Genomic DNA, 15,260 nt, shown 5'->3' with positions numbered 1-15,260 from the left:
CCAACCTGAGAGCTAGCAGCTCAGCGCTTAACCATTATTATTCCTATTTTCCAGATGAGAAAACGGAGACCAAGTGACCCAGCAAGAAAACAGCAGAGCTGGGGTTTGATAAAGGCGATCTGGCCCCAGACTCCATGTTCTCCTCACCACTAGGGGTCAGGGTAGAAGGTGGGACAGGACCAAGGGCTCTCAAGTCCCCCCCGACCCCGCCCACTCTCAGCACCCCCACCCTCCTTCCTTGTCTGGAGAGAAGACTGAGCCAGTCATAGATGCTCTAAGCCCCGCAGAGCTGATGTTGGGATCCAGGGTTGGCTCTGCCTGTGAGGGGAACAAAGCAATTGGGTTTTGAAGGTTATGTGAGAGTTTGCCAGATAAAGTAGGAGCATTTCCAGCAGAGGGAACAGCCAGTGCGGAGTCAGGAGGTAAGAGAGAGCCTGGCCCGTTTTTTTTTTTTGGGGGGGGGAGAAGGAAGACTTTAGGTCTTCAAGGTTAAACTTCATTTAATATTCACTCAATTGTTCATTCAAAGGAGTCCCTGGCTGGTGCTAATGAAAGTTTAGAGGTTCAAATCCACCCAGATGTGCCTTGGAAGACAGACCTGGTGATCTGCTTCCAAAAATTCAGCTGTTGGAAACCCTGTGGAGCACAGTTCTACTCTGACCCACATGCCATGAGTTGGAGTGGACTCCATGGCAAACAGTTGTTCTTAAGTCTACCGGAGGCAAACTGGTGATAATCAATCACAATTGAAAGCACACTGACCCTCAGGCCAAAGGGATTTTCCCAAATGCCCACACGTGTGTAGAAGGGCATTTGGAACGAAGCTACCTGCCCATCAATGGGGAGCTGGTTCATGTCCCTACAGTAGAGTACAACGCAGCTGTGAAAAATGAACAACGCCACTCGGAATGGCACAAACGGTTTGTGATGGATGCTAACCCAAAGGTTGGCAGTTTGAACCCACCTAGCAGTGCCTCGGAAGAAAGGCCTGGCAATCTACGTCCATAAAGTTTACCGCCAAGAAAACCTTACGGAGCAGTTCAACTTGGTAACACAGGGGAGCACCATGAGTTGGAATCGACTCCACAGCGCTGAGTTTTTTGGAGGTTTAAGCTTCATTCACTTCATGCTAAAACTACCTTGGTCCGATACAAAACAGTTTACAAGATAAATCAAAACAAGCCCATTGCCATCGAGCTGATTCCAGTCATAGAAACCCTGTAAGACAGGGTAGAAGTGCCCCATCGGGTTTCCAAGGCTGTAATGTTTATGGAAGCAGACTGCCACAACTTCCTCAGGAGAAGCGGCCGGTGGGTTCAAACCACCAACCTCTCAGTTAGCAGTGGAGTGCTTAACCCCTGTCCAACCAGGGCTCCTTCAAGCCACATCTATTGCCCTGGAGTCTGTTCTGACTCATACGAAAAGCAAACCCATTGCTTCGAGTCCATTCCTGTCATAGCCACTCTGTAAGGCGGAGTAGAACTGCCCCACAGGGTTTCCAAGGAGCAGCTGGTGGATTCCAATTGCCGACCTTTTGGTGAGCAGCGAGCTCTAACGACTGCACCACCAGGGCTCCATTCGGAGTTATACTGACCCTATTTTAGTCTAACCCTGCACTACGGAGCCCTGGTGGTGCAGTCGGTAAGTGCTTGGCTGCTCACCAAACGGTTGGCAGTTTGAACTCACCCAGAGGCTGCACAGGAGAAAGGCCTGGCCATCTGCTCCCATAAAAATTCCAGCCTAGAAAACCCTATGGGGCAGTTCTCCCTTGTCACCTGAAGTCACTATGAGTTGGAACTGACTCATGGACACGGCAACAAGAACCCTGAACTGTTCAAGATGGGAACCACTAACCCCATATGGCTATTGAGCACTTAAAATGCTATTCAGTTGTGAATTTAAATGAAATGAATGGAAACAGTACCAGGGGTGGGAGGGAGGCAGAAAAGGGGAGTCATTGCTTAGGGGGCACTGAGTTTCCGTTCATGGTGGTGGAATCATTTGGGAATGGACAGCCGTAATGGTTGCATAACATGATAAACGTAACCAATGTTACTGAAATGTACATGTAAAATATGTCGAATGGCAAATGTTTCATTATATATATTTTTACCACAAAAAAAAAAAAAAAAAAGGAAGTAGCATAAAAATTTTTTTTCCTGTTAAACACAACTTTACCATATTGGCAATGCCCCCATTTCACTATTAAGCCCTCAGCTACAAATCAAAAGGTCGGTGGTCTGAACTCACCCAGTGGCTCCGTGGGAGAAAGACCTGGCAATCTGCTCCCATAAAGATTACAGCTTAGGAAAACCCCTTTGCCTCCCAGGGAGGTTCCGTCTCTCCTCTATCCCTATTCTGTCTGGGGGCAGTTCTACTCTGTCACCTGGGGTCGCAACGAGCGGAAGTTGACTGGTCAGCAGGCACACGACAACAACAAAAACCACGACCGCCCTAGAGGCAGAGGGATTTCTAACCCGGAACTTTACCAGGGAGAAAGACAAACACCCAGTTCCTCCTGCTCGGGCAAATTTATTAGAACCTTCTAGCACCCTACCCACCCTACCCGTGGTCCACCTGGTACCCAGAAAGACCCCTGCCTGTGACCAAGGACTACTGGAAAATTGTAGGCCATTCCAGAACCCTGAGGACCCTCTGCTATCTGTCCCCTGCCAGCCCAGGTGCTGAACATAAGCAGGTAGAATGGAAGCGAACAGGAGTGGGGAGAAGAGAGATGAAACCTTCCCTAAGAGGCAAGAGGGCCTTCCCAGGAGGCACCCGATGCACTCTAGGGTAAGCAGGTCAGTGTGCCCCAAGAGGCTAACTTACCTTGGCTGCAGTGTACAGGAGCAGTGGAGCAGCTGGCAGGGAGGCAAAGGACGGTGCACTGCTGGTGTGCCCAGGTGTGAGCAAGAGGTGACCAGGGAGGAGGAGGAAGTGTTACTACACTTTTAGCAAAATACAGTCTGGGCCCCATGCCTGCTACGTGACCCGCACTGTCCCGGGAGCTTGAGCAAAGCCCATAGTAAAATTATGAGGCTCCTCTTATCCCTGCTTGCAGGAAGTTGGGGACTGGGGTCACCCTCTGGCCCCACCTGTGGCCTTTGAGGCTGCCCGGCTTTGGGTCTGCGGTCGATCCATCCATAAACTGAAACCAGTTGAGCTGACTCCAACTCATGGCGACCCCTCTTGTGTCAGAGTAGAACTGTGCTCGACAGGGTTTCCAGTGGCTGAGTTTTCCAGAAGCAGATCACCAGGCCTTTCTTCTGCAGTGCCCCTGGGTGGACTCGAACCTCTAATCTTCTGGTTAGCAGCTGAGCATGTTCACAGCTGGCACCACCCAGGGACTCCTTTAAAGTAAAAAGGTTGATCCAGTCACCAGATCCCAAAGTGCGTTCCATGGGGGGCACCAGCACTCCCTTGAAGGGGTGGGGAAGGGCGGGTGAACGGGATTTCAAGCCAGGCTCAGGGAGCCGGTCCATGAGACAGAAGATATTTTAAGCCCCGTAAGTGAACTCACAGGTGTAACTAGAACTGAGGAGGGTGTGACCCAGTCTGAACTTCCTGGATGTTTGAGGCTGGAGCTAAAACCCTGCAGGGGTTCTCAGAGTAAAAAGGGGAAGAAAGAAACCATGGAAAGGTTACGGGAGGAAGGTCCCGGCATATTGGAGGAACTGGGAGAAATTCAGTGTAGTTGGGTCTTCAGAGCAGGAGAGCAGGGCAGAGCCGCCACATATTTCAGGCCACGTCAGTCAGCAATGACGTATTTAGTGCCAAGTAATAGGGAGCCATGGGAGGCTTCAAGCAGAGGGTTCCTCACATCGACTTGTATTTCGTGAAGTTCTCTCAGGCTGCTGTGGGTGGTGGGGAGGAGGCTGCTGTCATGTCCTGGTGAGTGATGAGGGGTGTCCGGATGAAGGCGGTGTTGGGGGCTTGTGGTTAGTGGCCTCATCAAGCCACTCTGCATGACTCAAAACCAGCCCCTCTCCCTGCTGGGTCCTCCAGGTCCCCAGGAAGTCCCCGGGGAGCCCCCAAGCTTCCTGCAGTGGACAAGAGACATGTTCTACAATAGAAGCCCGGGTTGTGCTCTGCTAATCCCACCCTGGACACGGAGGCTGCAGAGCCAAAGCCCTGGGTCCAGCCTGGGGCGTCTGGTACTTCCTCTTCCCAGATCAGAAATCATTTCTGAGAGGGTGCTTCACGCTGCCTGCCGTTCCACCATCTGAGGGCGTCCAGTGATTTCCAGCAGTGATGGTCCCAGGAGGCACGGCTGGCTCAAAGTGGAGGGTCCCCCCAAGTCAGGGCATTTGCAGAACAGGCAGACCTACATCAACTCATCTCTCCCTCCTTGGCTGGTGGGATTGTCCAGTGACTTATTAAAAAAATCATTCATTGGGCTGATGGTCTTGGTGTCACCGTGTCCTAGGCTGGTGGTCAAGCTTTGCCAGGCAGGACTGCAGTCTCCTCACAGCCACCCTGCCCGTACAGAAACCCAGGCCCAGGGAGAGAGTGTTGGCGAACCCTGGAAAGTGGGTCCTTGTCCGGCGCACTTAGACTTGCCAATTATCTGGACACCGGTCTTCTGAGCAAGAGAGAGTAACTTTATTGCAATGCGCAGAGCAAGGAGCCAGAAAGAAGTTCCTCAGACCCGGCTCCTCAAGCTATGGGGAAGCAGGGCTTATATGTGATTTGGGTAGCAAGATGGCGGCCGTGCACGTGTACTGGGGAGAAAAAATTCTAGAAGGTGGTCAGAAAACAGGAGGTGACACGGTTCCGGTCGGACCTCTTGCTTCGGAATAGGGTCTGGGTGCTGATTTTCCTTCTGATTCATTCCATCTGTTGCTGTGTCTGCTGTCGAAGTCAATCAGTGGTCACAGCTGGCCTTCCTGCACATTTGGGCGGGCCAAATCTAGGTTGGGCTAGTTTAAAGACTAATGGAAATTTCCCGGCATTCGTCAGTATCAGGTTACAAGAGCAGTTCCTGCCTGGGTCACTTGGAAATTTCAGATGCACCAAGTTGTCTCTGAGAGCCCTGGGGCGCAATTGTTAAGCCCTTGGCTGCTAACCGAAAGGTTGGCAGTTCAAACTCACCAAGCTGCTCCAAGGGAGAAAGACCTGGTGGTTTGCTTCTGGAAGAGTACAGCCAAGTAAATCCTATGGGGCGGTTCTGCTCTGTCACATGGGGTCGCCAAGAGTGGGAGTTGAGACAACAGCACCTAACAACAACACAGGGTGGCCCTGACAGGAGCTTTTGCCACCCCACGCGGCCAGGGACCCCTGCCTCAGTACCTGTTGCCACTCTATTCTGAGAGGCCCACACACCCCGATTTGGTTTTCTGGATGGGGAAACTGAGGCCCGCTGCAGCAGGGTGAACAGCCCAGGAGCTGTGGGGACTTTGGGTGGGGAGCCTCAGAGAGAGTTAGCAACTTAACGGCAGTTCAGCTAGAGGGTGAGGGGTGGGGGTGTGGGAAACAGCCCCCCAGCACTGCCTGGAGATGGTGTGCCAGTGCCCGGGGGCAGCCCAGCACAGAGGTGGGGGCAGTTGGGGGCTCAGCTGAGGCAGGGGTTTGAGTCACTACCACCACCTGCTGAGCCCCCCGTTCATCTCTGCAAAGGAGTGGGTACAGCTGAGCGAAAAGGGGGCGACGACTCCAGGGCAGCCTCGCACACAGGTGGGGTCCAGAGAGTGTCGGGGGTGGGGCGGGGAAGGAAGCAGGGGGCCCCAGAAGGAATGAGTTAAAGACCCACATCAGCCCAGCTCAAAGGAGGGAGGAGGGCAGGATGGAAAATAGCCCCGGGTGCGCAGAAAGCGCGAGCCAAGCTCCGGGGCAGCCCTGAATGGGCGCATGGTCGAGAGAGGGGTGTTGGCAGCCATGGGAACCCAGCGGAGGACGCTGATATGCACCGCCCAGCGAGCGCAGGAGCATCCCACCAGGGGAGGCTGGTTTTGGCCAGAGGGCTGGATCCGACACCTAAACACTGCCCCGCTCCACGGCAGCGCAGTATGTGGCTTTGGAGACCGGGAAGAAGCCGTTCAGCGAGTGTGCACCTACGACCTAGCAAGGGTCGGGGATCCCCCTGAACATCTCCGTCCCCCTTCTCTTCCTCTCCACCCTGGCAGACGCAGCACTCCCACACGGCGACCAAGATGCGGTGAAGGGGCGCGACCAAACGCCCTGGGCCGGGCGGCCCCTCGACGGCTGCTTCCGCATGCGCGCTGGGGCACACGGGCGTGGGGGCTGCGCGAGCTCCAGGTGCGCGTGAGCGAGCTGGGCCCGGGATGCAGGTCAACGAGAACGCGCTGTTCGGCTACTGCGAGGCGCGTGCGAGGCTGCCGCGCGCTTCTACGACCTGGGGCTGCGGCGCCTGCGCCAGCAGCCCCACGTGCGGCGGGAGCGGCTGCGCACGCAGCCCCGCAGCCCTGCTGCCGTCGGACGCCCTAGAAGGGCGAGGTTTCCTTCCTGGACATGCACAGCTTCTATTGAAACCGGATCACTGAGTCTGTGCCCAGCGTGCAAGAAACCAACCTTTCAGACGCTGGTTTTGAGAGGAAGAAAAAGTTTATTTCGCAGGCTAGCAAGCGGGAACTCAGAGGTCTCGACCTCAGATTGAGTTCCTCAATTTGAGGAAGCATTTACATTTTGTACGTTTAGGGGACTATACATATTCATATAGGGGTGGAGGAAGGTAGGTGGGCAGAATCAGGAAGTTCTACATTTTCATAGTTTTTATTATTTACTACGGGGCGGAGCTAAGACTTGGCACGGAAGCGGCCGATGGACTCTTCGCTTCTGAAATGCGCTGGGCTACTGCAGATGATGTACGTCCAGTGAATTTAGTTGACATGAGTCTTTTTGTTCCTTGACCTGAGTTTGCCCATGCTGTTGAGCGTGCGTGGGGGTTCCGAAGTAACCCTTGTCTGCTCCGTGCTTGTCTGACCTTAAACCGGTTAGATCCAGATCTGTCAGGAATTCTCCAGATCGTCTGTAAAACAACTTAAGAGGAAGTGAGTGACGTGGTGGGGAGGTGACTGGGAGTGGCCTGATAACTGCTGGAGTACTAATTAATTAGGGGTTTTCCTCTTCCTCCAGGTCCCGTAACAACTCCCCCCTGTGATTTGTTCCATTGCCAATCTTGGGAATGGGGACGACGATCACTCTTAGCTGATTTCTGCTGAAAACGGACATTGTTGGATGGATGTTTTCGCGTAAGTCTGAATCTCAGACCTTTGATTTACAGGCTGGAGAGGCATGTGCCCTTCCCCGGGGAGCAGTACGGGGGACAAAAGGCCAGCAGCCTTTAACCTGGTTTCAGTAAAACGGGTGAGAGGACGGAGAAGACGCGGGCCGACACTGAAGTTCTTCCAAGTGTCCATCACCCGTTACACTCACTAGTCAGGACGCTCCCCAGGTCTTGCTGGGGTCTGAGGGCAGAGGCACTGGCCCGCGGAAGGCACTGGGAGTAAAAAGGTATGATTGTTAAGGAAGTACTGGAAGTGAGGGGAGAACAAAAGGCTGGGGTACTAGAGAGACGACTGGGCTAAGGTTCACAGCCCACAGCTAGGAGAAAGGGACCAAGGGGGTAGACCCATGACGTGGAGGGGTTGGGATATACCAGTGAAGCTGCTCACAAAAGTGGCACAGGGTTTACTCCTGCTAGAGTTACTCCCTGGGTTCTGCTGATGTATCTAACGAGGGGGGGTTTTCACCGTGTGCTATGGCGGAGACCCATTGGATCACAGCATTATCAGCCCACTGACCTATGGCTGGGATGATGATCTCAAAAGGGCTACGGACCTCATCTTCGGGACACAGGAGAGAAGTACTCTGGTTCTTACTTGGAGCAGAGACAATGGTTACGTCCAGCAGGGAGGACACAGGAAAGCATACAGGCCCGGAAAATGACAAGCAGTGTAGGAGATACAGTCATGCCAAGACAACAGTCTGCCCTGAGGGCACATGGGGTCTAATGCACGGAAAACATCAGTAAATAAAAACCGGGGCTACTTAGCTGCTAGCGACTTTCTTCTTTTTAAACAGGACTTTAAGTCCATCGACAGGTTCAATATCATATTCTGTCTTTCCAGGCTGATGTCACTGGTGAAGATTGGGGTGGTGGACTCCTCTTGACTCCCTGTCCCGTCATTCCATTCCCGGTGTCACAGGGATGAGCCATCTGGTTGATCTAAGGAGGATCAGTCTTATACTGGAGCACAAGCTTGAGTCTGGAGTGATGTATCCAAGGTCGGACCCCCTTCACTTTGGCTGAGGAGTGGGTGACTAGGAGAGCGTCAAAAGGTCCTTCCTATCGAGCCCGAAGCTGTTGGCTGGGAGTCCAGTCGTTCCAGTTTTCGAGCGGCGCCAAGTCTCCGGGGCTCCGGTTATGGAGTGGGGTATCTGTGGGAAACATTACTCTGCTGGCTGCATAATGGTTAACAGCCTTTAAAGTAATAGAGTCTGGACATACCTGACTTGATCTAGTTCCCCGGTCACAGGCGAGTCTGCGTGACTCCGGTGCCCAGGGGCCTGGGGTTTGAGGAAGGGTCTCCCATATAACGTTTCGTACGGACTCAACTGGAGTCTGCTTCTAGCGCCTGCCCTAACTCTGAAAACTGCAGCGGGAAGAACCTGAAGCCACGGAAGGTTGGTTTCCTGACGGATTTTGGCCATTGCTTCCTTTAAGGTATAATTCATCTTTTCAGTCTTTCCCGATGTTTCTGGTCTCCAGGAGGCCGGCAGCCTCCATTTAAAGCCTGAAAGCCCTGGAACCTGTTGAACCACTTGGGCCACAAAAGGCTCCTCCATTGTCACTCTGAATGGAGACAGGTGAACCAAACCTTGGCATGATTTCCCTCAGCATGGCTTGACTTAACTCCAGCAGCCTTCTCTGTTCTGCAAGGGAATGCCTCTATCCAGTCAGTGAAAGTATCTACAAAGACAAGTAAGAATTTCATCCCTCCAGTCATTGGCGGCGTGACAGTGCAGTGAAGTCCATCTGCCAGTCTGCCCCGGATCCCAAACCTCTGGCTCACACTCCTCCTATAGGTGGGGTGGGCCTGTCCTGGGATTATTTTTAGCACAGAGCATGCCTTGCTGGGTGATAAGCTGAACATTCTTATATAAGTCAGTCCCCACAATCAGCTTTTGTAGCCACGTGGCCAGGGCATGCCTTCCATAAGGGGTGGTGAGGTGGACGGCTGGTACTACATCATACGTAAGGTGTCCTGGCGCTAACATTTGTCCACTGTCATTATACATCCACCTGTTTGTTATCTTCTGAGAAGCTCCATTGTCCTCGCTTTTCTTTATCTGGTTGAGAATATCCTGGAGTGAAGGCCTGTAGGGCAGTATCAGGCAAGAGGGCCAAAACCCGTGCTGCGGTTTTGGCTTTTCCAGCTTCCTTAGCTGCCTGATCGGCGAGGCGATTCCCTTTGGCTAAGGTGTTATCCCCGGCTGATGGCCTGTGCAGTGTGTAACAGCCACCTCGGTGGGGAGGACGACTGCCTGTAGCAACTTTCAAATTTCAGGCTCGTATTTAACTTCTTTACTGGCTGATGTTAGTAATCCCCTCTCTTTCCACATGGCCCCATGTGTATGCACAATAGACAAAGCGTACCTCGAATCTGTGTAAACGTTAATTTTTTGACCTCTTCCCAATTCTAATGCTCTGGTCCGTGCGATCAGTTCAGCCTTCAGGGCTGAAGTTCTGGGAGGAAGGGCTTCCAACTCTAAGGTCTCATGAACGGACACTACAGTATATCCAGCCCCTTGTGTCCCTTGATCCAGGAAGCTGCTGCCATCTGAAAAAACTTCAAGGTCCGGTTAGCAAGCGGAGTATCTTGAAGATTGGGTTCTTCCATGTGCGGAAGGCAACAGGCTAGCTTGTTGCTTCATTTCCCGGTGCTGCTGCTTTCCCTGTTCTTGGTCCCAGCTGTTGTAGACTTTAAAGGCCGCCTCCACTAATTGTGAGGTGGTCATAGCTAGCCCATTTGCTAATTTCTGTAGCTTGCGCCTTATGTCGGGTGCGCTCTGAGACATAAAATTCAGGTTAACAACCTTTTGGAAAGTAGGATCACAGGATTCACGTTAGCATGTTTTCTATAAGCTTCTAGGACCCGCTCAAGGAAGGCAGAGGGGTTCTCATCTGGCTTTTGGTGAACCTCTTGAATTTTGTTAAGGGTTAAGGTTTGGGTGCTCCCCGCCGGAGCCCTTCTAGCATACATTCTTGATAATGTTGCAAGAAAACTATATCAGTTCGCCTGGTTTGGATCCCGCTTGGGGTCTTGAAGGGTCACAGCCACATCTACTGGTCGTCTAGCCAGATTTGCCCCTGCCTCATGAAGCCTTTCTGCCTCCAGTGTAGCCTTTTTTAAAACCATCCTTCTTACCTCCTGAGTCAGCAGGTCTCGGAGGAGGGCTCGTACCTCTACCCGCTTTGGCTGATGAATATCAAAGGTGCTCTGAAAGAACTCTGCCATCTGGCTGGGGTCTTCTTGGTAACTGGGCATTGATCTCTTCCAGTTCAGTAAGTCAGTAGAAATGAAAGAAGCATGCACCCACACAAAGCCACAGGGTACCCCTTGATCGCTGTTCCCTGCCAGAACCTGGCAAAGAGGAAACTTCCTTTGCCCTTCATCAGAAGAGGAAGGCCCCTGGCCAAATTGAACACCACTGTGAGTGTGAGGAGAGGCCATTTCCTTTACTCGGGGATGTGGGGTTTCTGCTGTTACCTTAACCTCTCTTTCCTGTTTCTGACCGTTGCAGGGTCTTGGAGTCATGGTCAGGGGGGCGGTAGCTGCCGCCCCCGGCACATAATGGGGTGGGGGGTGCCGTTGGGAAAGGAAGAGGTTCCTAGGGCTCACTTTCTTCTAAAATCTCTTCTTTCTTTCTGGTCTTGTGGCTTTTCTGCCCTCTGAACCAATAATGTACATTGTTTCTGTACATTTCGGTTTTGATATAATGCCATGAAGGCCTGTACATAAGGGATTTCATCCCATCTCTCTTCCCGCTTACAGAACGTTAGCTGTAAGATGGTATCATGAGGTAAAGAACCTGATGTTGGCCATTTCTCACTCAACCCCAGGGGATGCTGTACCCAGTCCTGATGACAGTACTTGATCATGACTTTCTTTTTTTATATCTCCATAGCTGAACTGTTTCTAATTCTTTAAAATCCAACCCAATGGTGAACACTCGGGGATCAACGGTGCGTCTTCCAGTCTCTACTTGGCACACGCACACGCACACACACACCAAACCAGCACCTGAGGCGACCGAGTTAATCTTGGCAGCCTCAGCCTCCCAAACAGCCCCGGCGCCACACACCTGTGACACTGCTGTGTCTCTGGTAGCTGGATCACCTAACCCTCGCTAATGTTCTTTTTCATAGTTAAGTGGGTGGCCCGGTAGTAAGGTCATTTGTAACTGTCACCTGTTTTTGTAGAGGAAACAGTGAGTCAAAGACTTACATAGAACAAGTTAGAGGTTGTAGGAAGGGAGAGGGCTCTTCTCTTTTGATACTCTGAGAACGGACACTGTCCGCCTCATCTGGGTAGCTTGTTCTCTCTTTGGGTCAGAAGTGAGTGGGTCGCTCCAGTATCTCCCAGAAACTTGACAGGTTTTCTTTTCCCCGTTATGATAACTAGAGGCTCGGGTGGAGGACTGGTCTCCATTTCCCTTTCAGTCGGATTTACCTTTTAGTGGCACAGCCGGGCACTGAGTTGCCTCTTTCTTTTTTAGTTCCTTTGTTTGGTATCTTGTACACCCTTTCAATGTCCCACCTCCTTTTTTTTCTTTTTTTTTTTTAACTACACCAGCTGCACTGGTCTCTTTTCAAAGGGGTGTGGGGGCTTCTCTGCTCCTGTGGCCTTGATCTCTCTCCTTTTCTTTGTTTTCTTGGGAGATGGCCTTCAGCCTGCAAGGCGGCAGCTAGGATGGCTGCCTGGTGCTTCTGGTCTGCAACGTTTCTTTCTTGCTCCTTATCTCAGCCAGAGTAAACTTGGCAGGGCAGCTCCACTAGCCGAGAGATTTTTAACCCTGTACCTCCTTCTTTCTGAAGCTTGCTTTTAATATCCGGGGCACTTTGTCCTGTAAAGATTATACTGACCGTTCTGGCATTTTCAAGGTTTTCAGGATCCACATCGCTGAACTCGTGAACATGGTCTTAAGATACTATGGCTGTCTCAAGAACCAGTCGCAGCCAGAGGATTTTCATTTTCCTGAACGTCCAAATCGGGGCACCCAAAAACTGTTCCGCTCTGTGTGTGGCGGCAGCGCGCCCGCTGGTGGACAGAAGGACCCAGGAGGCGTGGATACACGGGTCGAGGGGGCTTAACAGTAGGGGCTGTCACTGGCAGTGCAGCTCTGTTGGGTGGACCCAGGGCGTAGGGAGGGGGCGTCACATGTGCCGAGGTGGAAGGAGCTGGAAGATCTTCCTTAGGGTCACGAGGAAGGACTGGCAGTTGTGCTTTATCGGTCCCTTTCTGAACTAACATTTTACTTTTTTCTTTAACCCTTTGTTTTGATACAGAGTCATGAAAGCGTTCACATAATAAGCGTTCACATAATAATTTTCTCATTTACCCTGGCGAGTACAGAAAAGATCAAGTTGGAGGATAGTATAATTTAGAGACCAATTTGCTGGCTACTTTTCCTCATCTGCCGATTCATATTGAGGCCATGCAGTGTTATCAAAGAAAATCATCTTTTTTTTTCTTATAGCGTCTGACCTGAAGTATTCCTAGTTCTTAAAGATGCAGCCTAGTGGCTACATTTTAGGATCTCTTGAACTTTCCTTATTTTCCAGACACACACATGGAGACAGAGTGAGCTCACACCAGACCAGAGGACAGAGTGTCGGGACCACACGGTTAACGGGAACGGACTTACCCATCCTGCGCCTCCAGACCAACGCAGATCTGTTAACTCTTCTCAAGTTGGGTTTGCACCCTAACTGGGAACGCTGCCCACGGGGCTTAAACTTACCCGCAGCCTCTGAATTGAAAGAGATACAGGCGTGCCCTGAGGGCACTGATAAGCCCGGCCTCAGCCAGTGGGGCTCCAAGAAAACTGGGCAAACAATAGAACTGTTTAAGGTCCCATCAGGTGTGCCAAAATTGAAACTGGACCTATGGGTCCGTCCCCGGTGTGCAAGGAGCCAATCTCTCAGACGCTGGTTTTGAGAGGAAGAAAGCATTTATCTCGCAGGCTACCAAGCGGCAACTCAAAGGTCTCGACCTCAGCCTGAATTTCTTGATTTGAGGAAGCATTTACATTTTACAGGTATGGGAAACTACACATATTCATATAGAGGTGGAGGAAGGCAGGTGGGCAGGATCAGGAAGTTCTACATATTCATAGTTTTTACTGATTATTTATTACGGGGGGGCGCTAAGACTCGGCACAGTAGCCACCGATGGGCTCTTCACTTCTGAAATGGGCTGGGCTATGCAGATGAGGCATGCCTCGTGAATTTCGCTCTTTGACCTGAGTTTTTTCCCATGCTATTGAGCATGCGTGGGGGGTCCGACATGGTCTGTCAGTCACCCTTGTCTGCTTTGCGCATGTCTGACCTCCTTAATCCGTTAGATCCAGATCCGTCAGGAATTCTCCAGAGTCTGCAAAACAACTAAGAGGAAGTGAGCGAGGAGGGGAGGTGACTGGGAGTGGCCTGATAACTGGTGGAGTACTAATTAACTAGGTGTTTTTTAAAGGTCCCCTAACAACTGTATCCGTCCCCCCAACACTTCCTCGCCCCACGGCAGCGCAGTATGTGGGTGGGGGGACCGGGAGAAGCGTTTTAGAGAGTGTGCATCTGCCACCCAGCAAGGGTCTTTTTGCAGCGGGGACAGCAAGAGTCGGGGACCCCCTTCTGATCCCGTGCCCCTACTCTTCCTGTCAATCCTCGCAGGACAAACACTCCTGCCGGGCGCCCCGGACACGGTGGAGCTGGGCGACCTGACTCCCGGCGGCGGGCGTCCCCCGGGTCCGCTTTGTGGGGCCGACCCTCGCCTGCGGCTTGCGCATGCGCGCTGGGGCACGCGGCAGTGCGCCCTGCGCGAGGTCCAGGTACGCAGGAGAGAGCTGCCCGTGAGATTCGCGTCACGGGAGACACCGCTGTTCCGCTACTGCGCAGGCACGTGCGAGGGAGCTGTGCGCTGCTAAGACCTGGGGCTGTGGCGCCTGAGCCAGCAACGGCACGTGCTGCGGGAGCGGGTGCGCGCGCAGCCCTGCTGCCGCCCGACGGCCTAGGAGGACAGCCACAGCCATTACCACGTCGGCGCGTAAGTGCGCGTGCGTGTGACCCTACCTCAACCGGCCTGGCGAGACACCCCATGCCAGACTATATGCAGGACCTGCCATCGAGGCCAAGGCACTGACTCTCGCGTTAACTGCGTCGAGCTAAAAGTGTGAAAATGGAGCCAGGGACATGATTCGGGGCGCCCATCTCCAAAAGAGGTGGTTTTGGCACATGGGGAGGAGATGCTGTCTCCAAGGGGAGACGGGCGATATGCTGTCATCTGCAGGGGATGATGGGAGGATCCTGGGATCAGGGAAAAGGGAGAGGATGTGCAAAGAGAGGGACAAAAGAGCAGGGGCAGTATTGGCAGGGAGCTTCTTTCCCACCTCCTGGACAGTCCCTCTGCTCCTCCTCACAGTGTGGGCTTCTGGGGAGGAAAGGGCAGGACTGGAGTTGGTACAGGGAGGTGGAGCCATTCTGCTGGTGACGAGACTGAGGTCTAGGTGGACCCAAGCCTGCCTTGCCTGATGGCTTCCATAGACCGGGCCCACCAGGGTGAACCCAGAGCCACTATCTCCTGTCACCAGCTAAAAACACCAGCAGCCCACCTCCTGGTGGGGACAGCTCTGGGGTGGACTTCACCTCCGTTGGCTGAAGCCGGCACCTGCTGGGGCATAGCTGGGTCCCCAGAGACTTGTGTCCTGTACCCATAAAAGCCGTGCCCGGCCTGGGGCGGAGGGGGTGGGGGGTTATGGCGAGCCCCTGTGGAAAAAGCAGGGCGCGATATTTAGGTTTGCCTGCGGTGTCACCTTGATGCTTGACAGGCCCAGGATGGGGTGTTGCGTTCTGGCGGGTCCCATGGTCTCAGAAAGGCGGGTGAGCCTATGAGCTGGGGGCTGGCACCTGTAGGTTGAGGGCGTGGACTTCTAATTCATCCCCACAGACTGAGGGCTCTGGAGGGTGCACCCTCACCCCCACAAGACAGTCTCCTTAGGCATGGTCCCCTCCCCTCTCCCTGGTT

The 15,260-nt window shown here is 52.9% G+C and overlaps 1 long non-coding RNA gene and 1 pseudogene across 4 annotated transcripts; both read left to right on the top strand.

Annotated features, from left to right (window-relative positions):
- Positions 1-6,348: 6,348 nt before the first annotated feature.
- Positions 6,349-13,864, top strand: LOC111820965 (uncharacterized). Of its 4 annotated transcripts, none has more exons than XR_002824457.1 (4): positions 6,349-7,007; positions 7,093-7,470; positions 8,088-8,244; positions 12,806-13,864. It is a non-coding gene; the product is annotated as an uncharacterized LOC111820965 (long non-coding RNA). The 4 variants fall into 4 exon arrangements; XR_002824458.1 differs by having other exon boundaries at positions 6,402-7,007; positions 7,093-7,208; XR_002824460.1 differs by lacking the exon at positions 8,088-8,244 and having other exon boundaries at positions 6,367-7,007.
- Positions 13,865-13,908: 44 nt separating this feature from the next.
- Positions 13,909-14,581, top strand: LOC101351332 (neurturin-like; annotated as a pseudogene).
- The last annotated feature ends 679 nt before the right edge of the window (positions 14,582-15,260 follow it).

This window comes from Trichechus manatus, unplaced genomic scaffold (assembly GCF_000243295.1).
Source record: "Trichechus manatus latirostris isolate Lorelei unplaced genomic scaffold, TriManLat1.0 scaffold00057, whole genome shotgun sequence".
Classification (NCBI taxonomy): Eukaryota; Metazoa; Chordata; class Mammalia; order Sirenia; family Trichechidae; genus Trichechus; species Trichechus manatus.
The sequence above is the reverse complement of the archived record's forward strand: the minus strand, read 5'-3'. Positions and strand labels throughout refer to the sequence as shown.